Consider the following 21,777-nt stretch of genomic DNA (forward strand, 5'->3'; position numbering starts at 1 on the left):
CAATGGAATAATTCCAAACACAGGCACTCATTGGATACCTAGTACGAATCTCGTCATTAATTATTACGGAAATGCTAATTGGGCGTTTGACAACCCTAATTTCCTGGCACGGTTATTAAACGCGCCGCTCTCTCGTTACAATCTCGTTGATCGAGGATTGCATATTGCGTGCGTGCGAACTCGTTAACATTCGGCTATTATAACGTCACACGCTCGCCATTACGCTCGCAACCCGATTTTAATATTGAATTTTCCGTGCTACGCGCGAGCATCCTTTTTTGACGTTTCGTTGTACTCGAGGGTTTTGTTAATAACTTGTAATCCACTTGTGATCCATGACAAATTTCCTCGATAATATTATCGCTTTAACATTTTATTATAACGAGGGTGCTTTATTCTCCCTAACAGATTGTGTCACTGACTCGTATAATCCTCTTTTCACGATCGAAAAATACGGGATACGGGTTAGAACGAGTTTATATTCCCCGTCCGATCTGATATAATAAAATCCGTAGATTCGTTCTCCACCGAACGCCAAAAGTTCATTTCATAGCGAACGTTATCGTTTCAACTCGAAACAATCATCGGACTTTCCCGTGTGCAGAAAGGTTTCTCATTCCGGAAAGGCGTGTAAAAACGAGGCGTCACATTCATAATGAAGATTATGACGCTCGAAGAAATTACAACGGCGCGCGACGCGAAGGTTCGTCTTCAACCGCACTGTTTATGAGCGCCAACCGTTACTGGAAGATAAAGCCGTCAATGCGCTTTTATTGATTCCAGATAGTTAGGGTACTAGGGTTTGTGCATATGGGAAACCGTGTAGTGACCGCCGGGGTCTCAGCTGCGTACACATCGAAACTAATCCAGGATATATCCATAACCCGGACAGAGAAGGCCGGCAATAAAAATATAATGCGCGATAAACGCGTGAAAGCGTACTCTAACTCTCGCCCCGTGTTGCTGACATTCATATCGACCGTAGCTCTCCATAGTCCACGAGCCCATTGTGTCTCGATCCATTTGCGAAAGCGCTTAACCGCCTTAACGGTTCGATGGCAAATCTTGTCTCTCGACCGATCGCCGAACTCGGGAAACCGATTACAGTCTTTACCAAGCGAACGTCGTTCCTTCTTCCTGTTCTTTGAATCGACTGTAAATGAATCTAATGTTCTCGTATGCTCTGTGAGGCGCGTTGTGATAACGTATTATACATCTTGGAATCAAAACTTATGAATTCGATTGAACGCACTAGTGCGCACTGGGTTCATATTAAAACCGTTATACGTGATGTAATCAGATTGTGAGTGTAAAAATAAAATGCAAATATTTCGAATTATCAATTTACTCAACAGCATAATAAAGTGTATTGAATATTTTATGGTTTAACCGGTTTCTATGTTTATAATAAACACATATCTTTACGTCAATTTGTGTACGGTAGCTTTAATATGCACCAGTGCGCACTAAGTGTGTCCAATCAAATTTGCTATTAAAAGTTATCAAAATTTTAAAAAGTCCATATTTTCTATTAGATATCGATATTATTAACGAATTTCGCTGTTGAATATTTTTCTTTCTTTACATTAGTTATATAGAAATAGTGCTTTTATTAATAGTTAAATTGGTTACAATATTTTGTATCTCATGAGATATTGATAAAAAATCTCTATAAATATAAAAAGTGAACAGGGTTGCTGTAACATTGTTTGAAAGTTGCTATTTAGAGTAATCATATTAAAAAGTACCTTCATCTACAGTATACAGTTTGTTTTTTAATTATAAGCATTTATATAATTAAACACGTATATGTGCTACAACAAAATCTTCCATTTCTGATGTACCTATAAATTATTTTAATCAGTATGTCATAAATCACAAAATATCAGCTTTAGTCAATTTGACTAAAAACATTCGTTTTCATATAATTAGTGCCTTTATTTTGTGAATTTTAAATTCAATTTGGTTATATATGAATAAAAAAAAAGACAGACGACATAATCATTCTCAGAGCCAGAGATGATACAGACATAACGTATGCGTGATTTATTATTAACTGACGACTGTCCGTCGTTTTAACATGGCACATATATTCTCTCAAACGACGTAATTACACACGTCATTATCTCGATACCGAAGCAAGACGATGAAGTTCCCTCGGAGAATAGATCGCTTTTCGAGATCCCGAGTTCGGTATTGGCCGAGAAATCAGCGGAACCCAAGCTCCACCGGAGGGTTTGGGCGACAAGATGTTAACACGTGTGTTCTCTCCCGCGTGTTGGAGCCAAACCGTCCGAGGCGAGGTGACACGACGTAATCTGAGACAGCCGACTTCGACGTGGACTCGGTCGAAGAACCAACTCGCTCGCCGCGCACTTTGCTTTGCTTTGCTTTGCTTTGCTTTACTTTTGCTTGGCTTTGCTTTGCACGAATGACCGGAGTGTGCGCCCGAAGGATCTGTCTTTCACACACGGCAGGATGCGTCGTGACAAAAGAGCAAAGTGTCACGAAGCCACGACCGACGGTCCGGTGTGGGAATTTGTGTGCAATTTGTGTATGCCGGTGAGGCATCTGCCCGAGTGAGCGTGATTCGTTCGCGTCAAAGAGGACACCGTAATAAAAAAAAAAAATGTATACGGATGCTACGTCAAAGTGTATCTGGTCATTATATTAGTTATGTCCTGCGTATATCTTTTTCGTATCAAATTATATGCGTGTCGTGCAATTCATCTTACTTGATTGCCAACAATTTTGCAACGCCATGCAAAAAGCATAAGTCGCTTTTAATTAGAAAATTCGCGTGTAGAATATCTGTGCAGTTTCGTCGTGTGTTTCTCTTGATCCGCGCAATTGAATTTATATAAAAGAATCAATAGATCATAAATTTTTAACAAATTTGAGGGCTTGGTGCAGAATGTATATACCTCTTTCGAGCGTTTTCGACAAGAGACAATGCGGCGTGATGTTAGATATTTCGTGAGACTCTCGATGGTGTGTGGGTAGAAGAATGACAGAAAGTGGGACTCTACCTGGATCGTGCAGAATGTAGGGAAATCATCTGCTATAGTGTTAGTCAAGGTATGCAGACACGCAACACGTGACGCTGCGATTTTTTTGCGCCCGGCTAAATCGACCGGGGCGAATCGCAGTTTCTTTGCTTTCGAAAAATTACCAATCAGGATGGAATCCGCGCGGGAACATGAATACTATCGAAACGCTCTGGAGCGTAAATCTGCAACGTTGCATCATAATTACTCTTTCTGGCAATTGCCGTTTCCTGTCACTAATGGCACGCTATTGTCCGCGGAGAAGTAATGCGTTATACTAATGCCATAAGAAATGGTAAATTAAATGTGAGAAAAAAGTATGAGATTCGTGTTTGCTCCAATTTCCTGGACGTAAGTTCGTAATTGTGCACGATACCTCGTGCATCAATTAAGCAACACGATCGCGTAACTTTATTTCGCGATAATACGAAATATCCACGCGATACAACGATCCTCTCTTAATTCAACAACGAAACACAATCGTTTCCTATGAATCACGCGAGCGTCATGCAATCACACCACTTTTAATGCGTATGTACAATAAAACGTGCTTATTTTTCACGTAATCGCGTTCTCTAAATACCTTCTTATCAACGCTTCTTATCATCGCTTGGCTTTGCTTTGTTATCACACGTTCGCCGTAATTGTTACGTTGATGTCATCATGGATGTTATCATGCGGTAATGACATCACTCTAACGCGAAAAGAGGAAAAGGCTAACAGGGATCAGATGATTAACGTTGTTTGCTTAGTACGCGTTTCGGCAACGAGCGCGCATGGAGACGGAACAGGTAGACGAGCACGAAGAACTGAGCGGAGACAGCTAAATAAACATTCTCGTTTCGCTGCGTGCAGCCGCGTGCAAGCGATCAACAACGTACACGCACGCACGCACGCATGCACGCATGCATGCACGCACGCACACACGCACGCACGCATGCACGCACCCACGACGCGTGTCGAATTTCGCTCGCGTGTGAGTGCAGCTCACAAAACCGAGCGGCGCGCGAAAGACCTTCGGATCGCTTCTACATTTCGTAGCGTTTCTCCTTTGAATACTTGACGCACAATTTATTGTACCTTCAACAAAGACGACGATTTACTGAATTTCCTCCTGTAGTTCTCGTTCAATAGCATAATTCCTCGATCAACTCCTGCAAAAACAACTGTCACGCGTCCGCTATTATTAGAGCTTGCGATTTTGCAATTTGTACGGTGATGAAGCGATTCAGCTTATCACCGTATGATTCGCGCTCTTCCTTTTCCCTTCCGATCCCGATCGCGATTTTACACGACCGAGTACACGAAAAAGAAATGACGGCGCCACCACCGGTCACGGTAGATACCGGATGACGTGCACGTCACGCGCCATAATTGAATGATTATTGTTAACCGTAAACGGGTAGCCGTAGGAGGCGTCATTAGGAGGTGACTGAAAAATTCTTCGCGACGAGCGGAACCCAATACACGTCCACGTCGCGCAAGCCTGTAATTTTCATCATCGTGCGAACGTTCTCCTTACGTGCTTCCCTTCAGCACCTTCACCCCCGCATGCTTCGACGTCGTTTTAAATCATCAAATGATTATCGTCTCGATATAAAAGTCACATCCTTTCATCTCCGTCCTCCTTAATCTCCGTCTTTCAGGATTTTTCCGATTTTCTTTTCTAAGTCTTTTTTTGTTTACCTTCTTATAAGCGGCGCAAGCGTTTTCAAAGCAATCGACGAGCAGCTGTCCGCGAACGTACTTGCGGTAGCACCCGGTCTTTGTCCGCAAGAAAAGGTTTCCTCGAATCGAACCGCAGGTTCGGAACGTGACGTTTCAAGGTTGAAGTATGCGTGTCGCGTCGCGTCTCGATACGTTTAAACGGTTTCCTATCGAGGATGGAAACATCTAATTGGTTATCGGAAGTTATTACGAGGGATTCACGTCGATTGATTTTCTCTCTTTCGTATTTACGTAATTGGGTCGTTATTATTCGTAGTTACTACAAAACAAAGTGTATATGCAATGATACGATTAAATTAAACATGAAGCCTAATTAGTGTCCGGCAATGATATTAATTGAAGTTATTGTTCAAATTATTAACGAATCTAAACGTGTTTAACATATTTTGTATTTATCTTACTGTTTTAGGTAATAAAATAATAGAAATTTAATTACATAAATTATAAACTCACATCTTTGTTCAATTTTACGGTGAGATGTGAAGATCAGAAAAAAAAATAGAAGAAAAACATAAACAATGACAAGTTTGTCTTCGTAAAATTGTCCATATCCGGCCCCATGAAATAGAAAATTACGCACACCTGACTAAGTGTGCACAATGCATGAAACTTTCCGCTTCTACTGATTCTAATCGAAAGAGCCCTCTGACAAGTCCAGTTTAAGGGTTTCGAGACCTCAAAAACCCTTCCTGTCGTAATTCCCAAGGAAGGGCTTTCTTCGGTAGCAGAAACAGGTAGTTGAACCATCGAGCGGAGATGCGCTCTGATCGACAGAATGAATGGAGGAATCGACGACTTGAATATAACCACTTGCTTACATCACAAAACACTGTGATTTCCATAATTATTACTCGTGTCACGTTGTTGCCGTATAACTAGTTCTTTATCTAATAACCCTTAATACACATGATTAGGTCGTCTCATGTGCATTTCTTTTGTTTGAAATATCCTTTCCTTTTCTTTAACACACAACTTTATATTTTCTTAAATACTTTCTAAAGATTTCGCGGATTATTTCCGTATCTAGATCGATTATTAGAATGCTAATACAATATCATGATTCTCGCCCTAATAAAATGAACTACACTTTTCACGAAGCCTTAGCATTCTAATAATGGATCTGGACACAAAGATAACCCATAAAATGCATAACCTGTGTATAGAAGTACCCGTAGAAGCTTTAAAAGCATTACTTTTTAAAGGTGTGAAAGTATATGTGAGAATCACTTAATAATTTTGTAAAAGTGATGAAAATTAACCCAGGACGCAACGACCCATCGTATGTAATAAAGGATTAAAAAAATCATCGTATGTACCAAGAGTTAATATGAATTTTCTTTGCAACCACTATATTTAAAGCGTGCGGTTATTCTTCAAAATGCCAGGCAAGCTAGCTTCGGGCAAGATACACGCTGGCGTCTCTTACAAATATATGCTACTGCATCTCTTGATTTATGTAGGCGCGAGCAAAAGAAAGAGAGAACGCTGGGACCAGACAGGATTCAGCGGATGGATGGATACGAGAGGACGACATTCGGGGCCCGTCACAACACGGTGTCACTTCTCTGTCAAACCGGATTAGACCGACGGACGGGAGATATTGGGTGGGGCAACGAGATTTTTTGTGCTCGTAGGAGCATGTTGCCGCAAGATCGGGTATATCGCGATAGGAGTCCAAGAGACCCACGCGCGATCCGCAACGCTTTCACCGACGGTCAGTCCCGCTCTCCTACAGACAACGATAAATTCGTGGGTAATATTGATAGCGACACCGCGGACAAGATCCGGCCAGTCTGACTTGTCCCTCGTTCGGTCGGGATAAATTCTTTTAACGAGCGAGTGCGCTTGGTAAAGCGCATTGTTGCCGGCATTACCTATCTCTCTCGTTCCCTTGACAGTTAACTCACCCGCGGCGGTTTCTCGATCATAGGTGGGTAGTGAGTGATGCGTGCGATCGCCTTCGCCGAGATGCGAATGACGCGCGAGGATAATTCATCGTGCGAAGATCGCTCGATAGAGTGATGAAATCGATATCGCGTGGTACCGACGTCGCGAATGAGGCGGTCGTGCTAATTGAATCGAGTCGTGAAAATTAGCACCATGCTGAGACGCGAAGATAAAGAGAAAAAAACGCGAGCATATTCTTTCTGTCTTCGTTAGAGTGAATATATTAGTTATTATTAGTAAAGTCATCACGAATGAAGTCCGTTAAATGAATTAACAAACATCAGGATGACTGGACGTGAAAATGGTTTCAATGGATTATAAATTAAGATTTCAGGGGAGAGTCTGTTATATCTACAATAAGCAGCAAGATAATTATTTTCTATGCCTGCGAGCGATAAGCTGAAGTATCTTTCGTAAGCTTGTTTGTCTTTAGTCGTCATCGTTCGCAGCTATTCAATTCCCTTAACGAAATTAACTCTCGTATGCCGTGTCATAAATTATCCTAAGACTTGATGGTCCCCCGCGTAGTGGGTGTCTATTGTGGACGGATGTCTAATTTACGCGACTGTTACACGAGCTCAGACGGAAAAGGCAGTTTCATCTTTGTTTGCCTTCTCGTAAGATCGTTTCATAGTGGCTTAGATGCGTAAACGAGCCTGCCCGGCGGTAGTCGGCTATGTTTATTGCCACTGTTAATTACTTTACGGTTGGTCATTACTGTCGTGGCGCGGTCATTTCGCGAGATAATGTATTACATTGCTGCGCGTACCACCTCCTGTAATACCGAAAGCGCGAAACACGAGTTATCCCACGTGGGCGGGTAGGGAACGCCGCACCGGCTCGTAAACTTCGGGCGAATCGTATAGAATTTTCACGTTGGAAGATGCGGATAACGGTTCCGGTGCAAGATAAAATTGTACGGCGGATAAGCTCGTACACGGCGATTCTACTATTTATTTTGAATATTTTGTTTCGTGGAATCTAATCAGTTTAGATTGAACATGAGCGTAAATTCATGTTTTAATGTATACCCTTCTACTCTTTAATGTTTCAAAGACCGTAAATTTAATTAATAAGTATATTATTTGTTAAATATTCAATTACTCAGTTGATATAATTAATAGAGTACCATTAAGAGGATGTTGATATAATTAATACAAAGCATAATTTTATAACGTATCTAAATCAACTTCTAGCTATCCAATTAAATGAAGAAAATATCGCTGTTGATGAGTTGCATGTTTGACTTGGAGACACCAAAGAAAGAAAATGGTCAGTGCAGACGGTCAGTATATGTGTTCACGATCCGCATTGGGCGAGATGATCGGGATACCGATCGATCGCAAACCTTTTTCTCGTTTTGTCATCCATGATCTTGGCAAGAAGAAATACACAAGGGACGAACAAGTATGTTGCAGTAGTAGCAAGTTTGGTTCCGAAGGCGACCCTAATTAATTAATGAGGCAACGTTCGTTGAATGCTCGACACAGATGGATCCAGACTGTCCATATATAATCATTCTACATTGAGTTGATTACGTAATTTCAAAGGAAAAAAAATAGGCAATATGTTCAAAATAATTATCTTGTTTCATGCCACAAATAACTATGATAATAATGTTACCATAAAATTACGTTATACACCTTCAGAATTGATGTCAAGTAATAAGCGTCAAATGAGAAAACTAATCCAAAAATATTACGTTAGGCAATACTAACGACACCGCGTAGTGAGTTTTTCTACTGACCTAAAACTACCTGTTTGATTAAAAAACGATCTTAATTAATTAACGGGATAACGCTTGACAGATGAATCATACTGATTGTGAGATATAAACGCTATCCAGCAAACCAGTGTTTTGTACAAATTTATTATAGTAATCGCCTGCTATCATAACATTTGATTTTAAAGACCAGACATATAGTTATAGTAATCTGCTTAATTTCGATGGTCTCCCCAGTGTACAATTAAGCTCTACACAAGTGCAGTTAAATTGAAATTCTTAATTACGCCGGGCTACAGATATGCATGTAATAACATCGTTGCCTTACAATCTTAATTCGACCAGGAAACAAGTAACATTTTTATTTCTTGTATTTCCACTTAGAAATTAACTACAATCAAACGCGATTGAAGAATAAATGTTTAATTGTATAAAGAACAAACTTTTTAGATATCTATTTAGAAGACCAAACGATATGCCTGGTCTTTAAAATCAAATGATATGATAGTAGATGATTACTATCAGAAAAACTTGTCGCACGTGTGACGGCGCAAATTTTTCTACCAAGGATCTAAAGGAGAGACTAAGCCAAGTTTAGCTCGAATGTGGCCTTAATTAATTAACGAGATAGCGCTCGGCGGATCGTTGGGACTCAAGGGAGCGGGCCGGGCCGGAAAACCGGCGTTCCGTACGAACGACCGGCGCGATCTTCCGGGCGTATCCGTGCTCTACGGTGTGCTAATTCGGTTAAATGCTTAATTGCTTAATTTCATTTAATACGTCTGCTTTCCGAGTGACTGCGCCCGTCTGTCTCCGCTTATCTCTTCTTCCTTCCTGCGAACTTTTTCGCGCACGTTTCCCCGTCCGATCGACATTCCCAATCCTCTCCTCCTCTTCTTGCTTCTTCTTAACCATCACCTTATTCCAGCTCCTTGATTTCGTCCCTGTCAATTGTTCCGGACGTTCCACCTTCACGAGGATGGTCCGAAGGATTCGAAGAAGGGAGGATGCGAGCGAGTATGCGTTTCCGCCGCGGTCGGTCGATCCATTCGCGACGAGGTCGATGGCCTCGCCATGGCCGGGCCATCACGGCAGAAAAGAAATCACGGGCATAATTAGCGAATGATTGATCGATGCGTGTCGCACAAGCTATGCATGCGCATTGGCTCCCTCTCCTTCTCTTTCTCGGTCCCGGTAATGTATCTTCGTCTTTCTTCAGCTCGTCGCCGTTTCTGCCTTTTCTCTGCCGCTCTGCCTCGCGTCTCCGCCTCTCCCCGTCCCGTCCGGTTCGGTTCGCGATCTCTTTTTCTTTTGCCTTAATTTAGTGCCCATCCGCGGCAGGCATACGCCCTGAGAATCGCATATATACGTGCGTATGTATACGCAAGTGATTCGTTCGTACGCGGGTACATGTAATATATTTAGTATTTTTTGCTGCGACGACGAACGTCGATATCAATTGTAGTAGTTAATTCATGCATTGAGATCATACAAAGAGAATAATTTTGTTAAAACATTTAAAAATTTAGCTATAGATATAAATCTGAAAATAATTTTGTTGAACGATTAAAATAGACAGAGAAAAAATTATAAAATCGTTAAAATATAGTTATACGGTTAAATGTATAGCTTAAAATATCCTTGAAATTTGATTTATAGATTTCCAGATTGTCAAAAATCCTAAGAACCAGAGGTTTTATTTCTAAGAAACTATATTTTAACTAATTTGAATGAAGAATTAAAAATTTGCAAAATAATTACGTAATAATTTCAAATATAATTAGCAATGCTGCAAAAAAATATTAACATTCCAGCAACAAGTTTAAACGTTCTGCGTAATTATTTTGATGCTCCAAACAAAATTATTTTCAAATATATATGTAGCTAAATTTTTAGGTACTTCAGCAAACTACTTTTTCCATTTAAGTTATGATTTTAGCATATGTTTCTTATAATTGTGATCTTATAAAAAAGCCTGTCGTTTAAAGGAATTTATGAAATCGATACGATTACCGCAAATTCGGTGGGAAAAAAATATCAATTTGAAATTAATAAGTCGTAAACATTAAATGAGACTGATTCTCTGAGGTCCTGTGTTATTTCGGTGGTACCACCAATCGCGACGATCGTTTACGATTCCCGTCGAAGTCGCTTAACGTTGTTAGTCTGGATGGTGATGTTCTTACGCGGAACGAAATGCGGAGGGTAATAAAACGCCGGCGTAGAAGTGATCCCTTCAAAAGGTGATCCGCGACGGTGTAAAGGGCGATAAAGATACGGATTACCGGGGCATCAGCGACTGTGCACTTTCTTTTACGAGCCTGTTTTGAATTTCGCGTACTGTCCGCCCAGCCAATAAATTTCCGCTCGAGTGCGCGTAAGCCGACCTTTTGCCAGTCCGTATTGGAAACTACGCGATGGCGTTAAATCGTTCGGCGTATATTCACCGATTGCAACTGTATTACGTTCGGAAATTAGCCCGGGTGTAATCGATTAAGCTAATGCGGTCGTATCGTGTATCGTGATATTTCGATATTGTTAGATACGATTGTATTGATTGTAGAGGATACGCTTGGTTATACTGTATGCTCTTGATTAAAAGAGTCCTATTATCTCGAATTTGCGTTTATATTGTATTTAACTGAATTTTGTTGACTTTCTTCTGATTTTGTAACAATAAAAATGCAATAATACATCTTTGGAAATTTAAAAAAATTTTTTTTTTCAGAAGATTTCAATCTGATGAAAGATTGAAGAAAAGATCATCAAAGAATTATTTCTATTTTTGTATGTAAAAAAATGAATATATAAAAGGATTTTTCTCTAAAAAATTTAATTTATTCATATATATATATGTTACATATATATTTTTATTATAAAATGTACCTTACGTCTCTCAGAAATAATCGGCATGAGTAGTGATGTTACTTACCTGAAACAAGAGAAAGAAAAATGTTAGCATAGAAGACAGTTTTTTATTATTATTTAACTATAAACTAAACGCACAGCTTGCAAATTTCCATAAAATTATTACGGATAAAGCATGGAAGACTTGAATGCGTCCATAAAATATCAGCCATTTGCGTATTGCGTGTAGTCCTGAGGCTTCCACGGTTCTATGTAAGAATTGAATAATATGGCGAAGCCTTATAATATATCGCTATAAAAAATAATAAAACTTAAAATAGTCAGTATCTTAACGTTGCCACATCACACACACACACACACACAATTCAATAGAGAAATATAATTTCTTTGGCATGAATTTAGTTCTTTTCATTTATTTGTGAAATGTAATAAATTCAGTGTATAAATACACAGAAAATAATATATAAAAATAATAAAATATCTTAATAATATATAATATACATAATAAACATAATAAAATAAAAATTGTTTGTTCATATGCATGTTTCACATCTATGGAAAGAACAATTTTGCTGAAGCCAGATATAAATCTGAAAATAATTTTGATGAATTTTTAAAATAATTATGTAGAAAACTCTCTCAAACATTACAAGCAATGCCGCAAAAAATTCGGATATTCTAGCAACCAGTTAGAGTGTCCTACATAATTATTTTGTTCTTTAAAATTATTTTCGAATTTGTTCTTTAAAATTATTTTCGAATCTGTATTTAGCTAAATTTTTAGATACTTCAATAAAATTATTTTTTCTGTGAAAGGAATTCCTGCCGAATCGGATGTTTCGATAGTAGTCGATGGATAAATAACAAGAGAAAGGAGCGAGAGTGGAAGATGTCGTGATACAGTAGGTAAGTAAGCATGCGTTTGTCTCAAGATCAAAGATCAGTGTTCACTGGAGATGATTTGAAACGCTGCACTGGCGCATAAATACTGTTATATCTCTATCGATTTTATATACAGTACTCTGCTGCCGAACATACACTCTGTCTCCTCCCTCTTCTCTCTTCCGTCTTTGTCAATCCTTCAGATACGCGTATACCCTTCGGATGCGTCTCGGTGGGAATGTGGAGAAGGAATGTGAAAAAAGGAGTAGAATGGATAGCGCGACGCGGTCCTGGTGCAACTGTATGTTAATCGAACGCGCATCCGAATACGGAATAAGGATGGAAGCCGTCCGGTTTGATATAGCATTCTGCCTACGTTCCTCACCCCTTCGTTCATCATTCACTTCTTCCTTCGTCATCTGGTCATCTCCTCCGTATTCATCTTTTGTGCTTACTGCTGTCTCTTTTCCTGCCGATTTAAGTAACGAAAGCGCGGTTGTTCCGTGACACTGCATAAGAATTGAAAATGATCCGTTCTTTGTCTTATTCTTCTTATTCTGACTGAACCTTCGATTAAATCTTCGATTGAACTTTCTGATCTATATTTTCGGTTTTCCTTTTATTTCGTATCAGCACGGCATATTTTATTAATAATCATATTGTTACTAAATTTCGCTGGTATACGCAATATTGTACGCAATATCATTAATTTATGTACAAATTAATATAGTTTATCTCAATTCAGTACATATCGAGGAAACATGAAAAGTGTAACACCATTATAACTTTATAATTGTATTTTCAATCATATAAGTAATTAATTAATGAAATACAAATCCTCTTACAATAATTAATATCGGATACAGCAACGAGTCATTTAGACCCGTAGCGAAAATTTTGGACAATTGTACAATCTGATTGGCACTATAAAGTTCCAAATTCTATAAGTAAAAAAAAACTTTAAATTTCTCTCTATCAACCACCATAAGGCAGAGGTTTTTACTTGTATCCTATTCATTTCAAACAGGACGCTTTAAACAGAACTTAAATATAGTTTTCATTCTGTGGTCGAGGGTTAATAATTAAATATATACTTTATGATTATCTATTTCATATTTTTAAGAGTAATATTACAAATAGATATATAATACATATATTGTTTTTGTTGATTTTACGTAAACTTAAAGAAGAGGTATTTTGTCTTCGCATTGGGTATTCCTATGGCACAAATCTTAAAACATGTATCCACATCCATCACCGAGCATCATTGTGCGCTGTTTAAATCGATCGCCGCGGAAAACCAAGCGATATAAAGTATTGCCGGTGCCTGTGGCGAGATTCGCTCGCGGGCAAAAGACGCGCCTCAGGTGGTCTCGGGCTCCATTCCGGCGTCCATCGTTCGACGAGCTGACGAGCGAGTTCGCAATAAATTGGAATACGCCAACGCGCCATCAACCGCGTCTTTTTCTTTTTCCGGATGACTCCCAGCTTCGGTAGTTTGAGCACGAATAATGGTAAGGAGAGGGTGTTCTCTCGAGTCACCTGTCACAGTCAGTAGATAAACGCGAGAGTACACACGAGTGGCCTGCGAGAGCTCGCGTCCTTGGTGGTTGCCAGTCTAGTTGGGTCCACCAAGTCGCCGATGGATTTCTCCTCACTCCTCTTCGCGAAATAAATCTCGCGTCGACGATCTCGACGGGCGCGAGTTAGGTACGAACTAGATCCCGCGAAGGAAGCCCATAGAACTCAGTTTCGAAGGGAGACTAGCAGCGCATTCGCGGAGGTAACCACAGAGGTAAAGCGGTAGTGGTTGCTCGATAATGTGCGGCGAATTGAAAGCGAGCACAGTCGTTAGACTGACTAGCGAAGTACGTCGGATGTAAGGATGAAGTGCACGTCAGGCGGAACGTGCCTGTCGCGATTTCCTGATGCCGAGAACACGAGCGGCGTCTCCTGCCTTATTTGTTGGAGGAAGTGATGCCAGGATTGATATGTGCGCTTTTTATAACGTTAGCATGTCTTCCTTGGCGCGAACTATTATATAGAATAATATAGATATAATTCAATGTTTGCTCAGAGAAAGAGTGGCCACTGATTTAATTATTTTTAATTATAGAAAGATCTATTAGAAATTGAAGAATAGTTTGTACGTTGTTGATACTTTTCATGAATTGATATATAAGTGTGATATTATATTTACATATACAAAAAGAAAAAATGTAGCGCAGAATCTATACAAATTGATAACTACCTCAGCAACGTTACCTCTTTCAAGATATGTATCAACACGAGCTTAAGTAGAGAAAATAATATCGGAAATTCGAGTCGAAAGAAACCACTCACGTCGTCGAAATTGTTTTCACTTTATTTCGACTGTGGTGGATAATAAATTTCGTTGGAAACGGAAGTCGTGCGGACGCAGCAGCAACGTTCTATAAAAAGGTAAGAGCATCCTTGGGCTTCAGAAAGCAGGGGATATAAGTAAAAAAAGAAAAAAACAGAGGAGACGCACCCCTTAATGGACTCCATTCCATAACAGTGTGTCCCAGCGTACAACGACTATAAGACAGGTCGAGTAGATCAGCTGAGCGAGGAAAAGAAGTCAAGTGTCGTACATCAGTATGATAAAGATGCGCCAGAAACGTGCCGCGTAAGGTTCATTCTATCGAGAAGCCAGAAACCGTGCCATGAAACCTCTTAATTAGACCTACGCGGAGCGAAGCAGGAAGGAAGAGTAGGAGGAGGAGATGAAGTATGACGAGGAGAAAATCAGCGTTACCGCCTAGCTTTTTCCTTTTGGTAACCGAGTCGAGTTGCTGCTGCAGGTCTTCTACTTAAACAAAATCTAGACCACCCAGCGACCCTCTTCCGGACTGCGTGAAGGGTTGCAGATGCACGCATACATAGCTCTATGTTTCTGGGTACTTCATGTTTCGTTGTACAGTTTACGTGTAAAAGGAGCGAACGACAGAAGTAAAGTCGATATAAGAAGAAATACGACGACAGAGAGTATGTATTAAACTCGGTTGCTTGCCTGTAGCTAAATATTCTGTTTCTTCTCCTTCCTTCTTCACTTACATACGTATGTATGTAGATCGTACGATACATCGCATGGAGATTATTTTTAGGATAGGATAGGAATATTTGCCACTGCATGTGTAAAAGTGCGAAAAGGGACGAAATGGGAGATGAGGGTGAGTGTGCGAAAAAAAAGAGGAGCGCCTACAGACGCGCCTGGAAAGTAAGGAGGAAACAAGGGGACATCGTGTACATGTCGTCGAGGGAGAGTGAGAAATTGCAGAGGGTAACACGGAGAGAGATGGCGTGATACCCCGATGGAAATGTGAAGCTCGACGGAGAATGAGAGAGAGAGAGAGAGAGAGAGAGAGAGAGAGAGAGAGAGAGAGGCGAAAGAAAGGCGAAAGGCAGGGCGAGGGGAAGAATGCTGCTGCATCAAGGAAAAGGGTTGACGAGGAGGAAATCGGACTAGAGGTTGCATACGAAGATGCATACGCGATGCGCACGAGCACTCGCCAAGGCGGTGCACTCTGACGGATGCATTGATCCCTCGTAAGCCGTGCGTAGGGGTGCCTTAGCTACTACCCCGGTTTTTTCGCATCCCTCGCCCCTTATCCCTTAGCGTTTCATACGCTCTTCACCTACGTACTTACGCGCAGTATATCATCGCGCGTACTTACATACGTGCGTACGTACAAGATAGATAGGTGGCATAGCCCTTTCCTCTACCTTGACGAGCGACATAGGGGTTGGAAAAAACGTAGGATTTCTTTCTCGCACGATGATGAACAGCAAAGTCGGTTTCTATTTAGCTCGCATTTCAAACGGTAACGCGTCGTTACCGTCCACGAATAGGAAAGAGTTACGAGGATGAAAAAGGTAACTCACAAACGCGAAGTGCGTACGCATGGGAAGTATGATTGCAGCAAACCTCGTTAAAATAAATATGTTAGCATAGGCGTATTGCGTGCAAGATGTGTAATATGTATAAAAAGATTGAAAAAAACATATGCGTGATCTCCTGTTAATCGCCTTGTCGATCGGCAAAAAACACTTTTAAACATTGCCTCGATAATTATATGTATTCAAGAGCGATTTTCTGACACGTATCGATAGCGAAAGGTGATCGTATAATCATATATCTTATATAATGGTATCTACTTAGAAACTGCACGAATACTTCATTTAGTATCATAAATGTGTAGACGCACATATTTTATGCACGATGCCTGCATTATTAATAATGATAAAGCGTCAAATGTAACTATATGATATTGAATACGAAAATTCTCATTTATGACAAAAAATGAAAATGGTTCTTGCAGAAATTCATTATGATTTATTGGAGCTACGCATCACTCGGTTGTAGGTCGTAACTTTGCCGCCTCGCGTTAAATCCGTGACAGTGATAAACTGATCAGCAATTGACGTGTGCAACACAATCGCGTATATATACTCGCGCATTCGATGGCTCTAAAATCTTCCGCCATTATAGAAAATGTATGACCGGGTCGGAGCGTGATAAGCCAGTTTTTTGCAGCTACGTATCAATTTGTGATATCGAGTTACCTGCATCGCGGCGTGTCGAAAGCAATCCTTCACATATCGCGCGTATTTTTTCGTCAGGACACGCGCCTATTTCTCGACGCGTAAATCACACATCCCTTTCTCGAGAACAGATAGAAAAGCAGAGAGAGAGAGAGAGAGAGAGAGAGAGAGAGAGAGAGAGAGAGATCGATTGGATCGATTGGCGACCCGCATAGAGAAAAGCGCGCGCAAAAACTGCGCGTCCACGCGTTAAATCTCGACACGCCTCCACAATGGGGTTTCACGCCACAGGTTTCTCCTCGATGCTTTCGAAAGCATGTCGTGGAAATTCACGCAAGAGATCGGTTCGTACCTACATCATCATGCAGCTGTCTTGCGACGAGACAACGGGAGCAGCGCGCTTATACCCCGAAGATAAGGAAATGAAGAGCTGATAATTAGAGCGTGGCGCACCACGCCCTCTCTTGAACCATCCAGGGATAACCGTGATCTCGCTATAATACTCTTGTGCGCGTATGTGTGTTGGTGATTGGTACGTAACACGTATGTGTACTTGTATCTGTATACATCAACGTAGCGTGCTGTTGCACAAAGTATGGCGGCCATGTGGCTCGGCCAACCCCGGTGGTCCACTGCATTTAGAACGGCACGAGTGGACCCGCTTGTGGACCAGCCGTACAAAGCGTATATTGCGATAACGAGCCTGGGAATTGTACGCGGCGGATAGAGACCTCTCCGGCTTCCGGCTTTCTACGAGGATGCTCGTGCGACCTGAAACAACGTGTGTAGAAAATGTCTCGCGAAGGGAACGATACTTTGGCGCTGAACTTTCAGCACACTCCGAGAATAGTTCGCGTTAACATCTAGTCGTCTAGTCTGAGTTTGTGTGTTATTTCTACCTACACTATGAAACTTTTTTGTACTTCTTTTTATTATTCTTGTAAAAACATTCTTTCTCGCTAACGAATTTTGTTCTGAAAACCTGAAGAATAAATGAAAGTCCGATTATATAACATAATCTAGACTCGAAAAAAGAAATAAAAAAATGTTTGTAATGTGGTTTAAATTAATTCGTGCATTGCAATGCTACATGTTAAATAAATGGACGATAAAAATTATATAACAAACATAAAAATAGCTTAAAATAGCTTCCTTTCAGTTCGAATGGAACTGTAACTTCGATCTATAATTTTTAGTACTTTAGGTAATTAATAAGAGTTGGATGTAAAATACAAAGGTTCACTTTTAACTAAAAGAAAGAAAAGACAAAAATGATAGCTTACCGTGTAATTAATATAGCTTCAGTTTTTTAATTATCTTCAGTCATTTTTCAATTTAGCTTGATTTATATTAACCAAAAATTTAATGAAATCTTTTAATATATAAATTGCATTGTTTTTTATTAAATGAAATTTCAATGCGATATTATATAAAAAAGTTAAAATTAACACAGATTATAATGCAGAAATAGGAAAACGGAAAGAGAAATGATTACATTCGCACAACCAGGAATTTTTCCCTTCTAATACTAGAAACTGACATTAATTGACCGTTCTTCAAATAGAAATAATCTTAAATAGTAATAATAATTGGCAGGTTACAAAAAGCATTACAGTTCGTTTACGATTTTTTTCATTTCGCTTCATCGATTATTATAATTTATAATTTATATTGTCGTGTATAATTCATAATATTACGAAACGCGTTAAGAGCACTTAAATAACTTCTAGATATAATTTAAGAATTCTCCGAGACGAGTAAAGTACGTGAATTACTGTATAATACACGTGGTTTTTATTGTTACGATAAATGTATCTTTGAGGCTTTATGTAGCACTTACTATAAATTACACGAATCGTACAAAGATTACGATAGAAAACGAGACGATAGTAAAGATTAAATTATATCACTTGATAATTCCGCATTACATAAGCTGGTGTGCCAACATCAGTTTAATGGATTATTCTATACTTACATCAGTTTAGATATCACGTTAATTCTATACAATTACGCTACGAAATAGGTATCTATCTCAGTTCTCTCGTAGACAGATACATTTTCACGGATCAACATGAAATCAGGTGAGCCGAATAAATGGACATGAGAATTCACTTTCCGATTCGCGTCTGCCTCTCCGCCACTCAGTTCGGCGCATATTAATTAGATGTGGCGTCGACGAAACTCTGAGTCATCGCACGGCTGTATAATTTTACCTCGTTGCGAACGCGTATACGCGCGCTATTATAGCGCTCGCAATAACGCGTGACATGATTTCTACATTTCTGCAGCGAGCGAATGCGGCTGTAACACGTCAGAAGCGTCGCTCGCAACTTGTGGCGAACGCGCGAGCGTGGATCTCGAAATGGTAGAAGAAGGAGACGAGTGCGTAATTATACTATCTCGTTCATTTTCTTGCTCATTCTCGCGCTCTCTCTCTCGCTCTCTCTTTCTTTTTCTCGGCGTCGTTGCGATTTTAATTAATATCAATTGAATTTGAATGTTTAAACTGACCGTTCGCCACGATGTCACGACTGCTCGTGTTTTCGCATGCATGCGTAATTACGCGCTGTGCCATTCGCTCGTTCTTTCGCATACGTATATGTATGCGTGCGCGTGCATCACAGGGCGCTGGAGATTCCTTTCAATCTTAGACGCTTAAACGCGCGCTCGCGCGTAATTACGCGCAATTTCGTTCGATTGAAACTCGCCAGCACCGAGCCCGGTGCGTACATCGGGAACGCGAGACTCGAAGGGCCTCGGAGTCGCTATCAAAGAACCCTGCCGCTTCCACGAAGTCGCGTTTGAGAGACGAGAGGAGTTCCCGCGTGTCCGAACAGCGTATTCTTTCGCGTCAGTGAGGAATCCACGCCGGGTGCGCTTTCGGTTTGCCGTTCTACCGCATCTCATTCTCTCGTGACGATATTTTAAGCGGCGATCGTAAATATAATAGAAACTGAAAAAAATGCATGTAATTTTACATGTTCATGACTTGAAAATTACCTAAATATTACAATTTCCAGTAAATTTCCAATCATATTTAAGTAATTTAGATAACTTTCCAGTCATAAATATGTAATTTCCATGTAAAATTACATGCATTTTTTCAATGTATAAATGTATATATATTATATGCCAAACATTTGATAATACAGATATCGAATTTGTCGATGAAAAGATAAAGCACTGTATATACACAAAAAATATCATTCTATTGCTAAGAAAAGTGACCTATTCAATTTACTTTCTTTCAAATAATGATTATTTTTAACAAAAAATATTTTCTTAACAATAATCTTAAAATATACTATTACAAATTTTAGAAAAATTTATTATTATTATTATTAAGAATATTATAAAATTGATCGAAAAAGCGACTTTGTATAAGAATAAGCAAATCGAATTTGTTTTAATTTAATAATCTTGATTGAAATATATTAAACTACAAGGATTCAAAATATATTTTGAATAAATTTGATGCTTGTGATGAATTTATGATAGATTTGCGGGTACATGAACTTGTAAAATATTACATAAAATATGTAACTAATATTTGAATACAGTATTTTTTATATGCACTCACGAATTTGAGCAAATTGAAAAATATAATAAAAGACCAATGATTTATGACCATGAGAATAGTTTTCCGATAATATATTTATATACCAAACATTTAATAATGTAGAATTATAAAAAAAATATTTTTTGCTGTGCAGAGAACAAGGTAAATTTTTAATTTTTTTTTTATGAAGAGAATTTGTAATGCAAAAAAGTTTTAATCATGCATATACATATTTATAAATAGTAATTGTAGAATTAAATATCACCGTCTTTAACGAAATGACGCAAACTATTTGCGTACCCATGTATTCTGTTTATCGATGCATTCGCTGCTATTTGCATTCATTTATGTATACGGCTGTACGTAAAACTGCATTGTAAAAATGTTACGTGCAGTGACCAAGAGCGCTAAAGAGATTCTGTGGGAATACTGCAATGCCGCGGGTGAATAAGGCGAAATACACGGTACAAGAAAAGTGTGTTACGATAAAATCCTGTGCATTGTATGGAAAATGGCATGACACACGCTAATATCGGTCATCGTCTCGCTTATAACTTGCTATAAAAATAGAAAAATTGCGTTTTTTGTTCAAAAGTGTCAGTTTATTAAAATTTTTACAATATATAATTATGTTTAAATTGACAGATGTAGAAGAATATGTATATATAACAATCTACATGATCGTAGATACGAGTGTGTAATCAATATTTTATTATTATACAAACAAAATTAATATACATATAGAGAGATATGTGATATTAAAATTATATATACGATACATCTTTCTCGTCACTCGATGTCTTCGAAAAGCATTGACATATCGACAGCAATGTTTCTCTCGTAAAATAACCTAGTACTTTCGTGGATTTTACAAACGTCACGACAATGCATGTCTCGAAAACACGCTGTGTAATTTTCGCGACGCCGCACTACATGTCGGTTCGCGCATAGATATAATACATCTAAAGCATGTTGACTCATCGAATTATTCAAATCAGATAGAAGAAGAGTAAAGAATATAGAGATAGAGGAAAAATGAAAAAAATTGTGTGGCGTAGGCTACAGGGCAATTATCATGGAACAAAATCGGAATAGATTCCAATCGGAATTATTCAATTATTCCCTAGATTCTTATTGTGTTTTCTCTGGGGAAAACGAAATAATTCCGATCGGAATCCATTCCGACTTTGTTCCATGATAGGTACCTAGATATATAATATACAGGGTGTTTCCAAATTAAATGGCAAAACTTCGGGAGCGTGTAGAGGAGTAAAAAACTAAGAAAAAAAGTCCTATAGACATATGCTCCTTTTTGCTTTGTTTCGCAGGAAATCACGAAAAAAGAAAAAAATATATTTAATTTATTATTTTAATTATTTTATTTATAAACTTTTTAATGAAGATTTTGTTCGAAATGTGCACCTCTTGCAGCAATACAAGCATTGCATCTGTCAAAC

Source organism: Mycetomoellerius zeteki, unplaced genomic scaffold (assembly GCF_001594055.1).
Source record: "Mycetomoellerius zeteki isolate Tzet28-1 unplaced genomic scaffold, Tzet1.0 scaffold437, whole genome shotgun sequence".
Classification (NCBI taxonomy): domain Eukaryota; kingdom Metazoa; phylum Arthropoda; class Insecta; order Hymenoptera; family Formicidae; genus Mycetomoellerius; species Mycetomoellerius zeteki.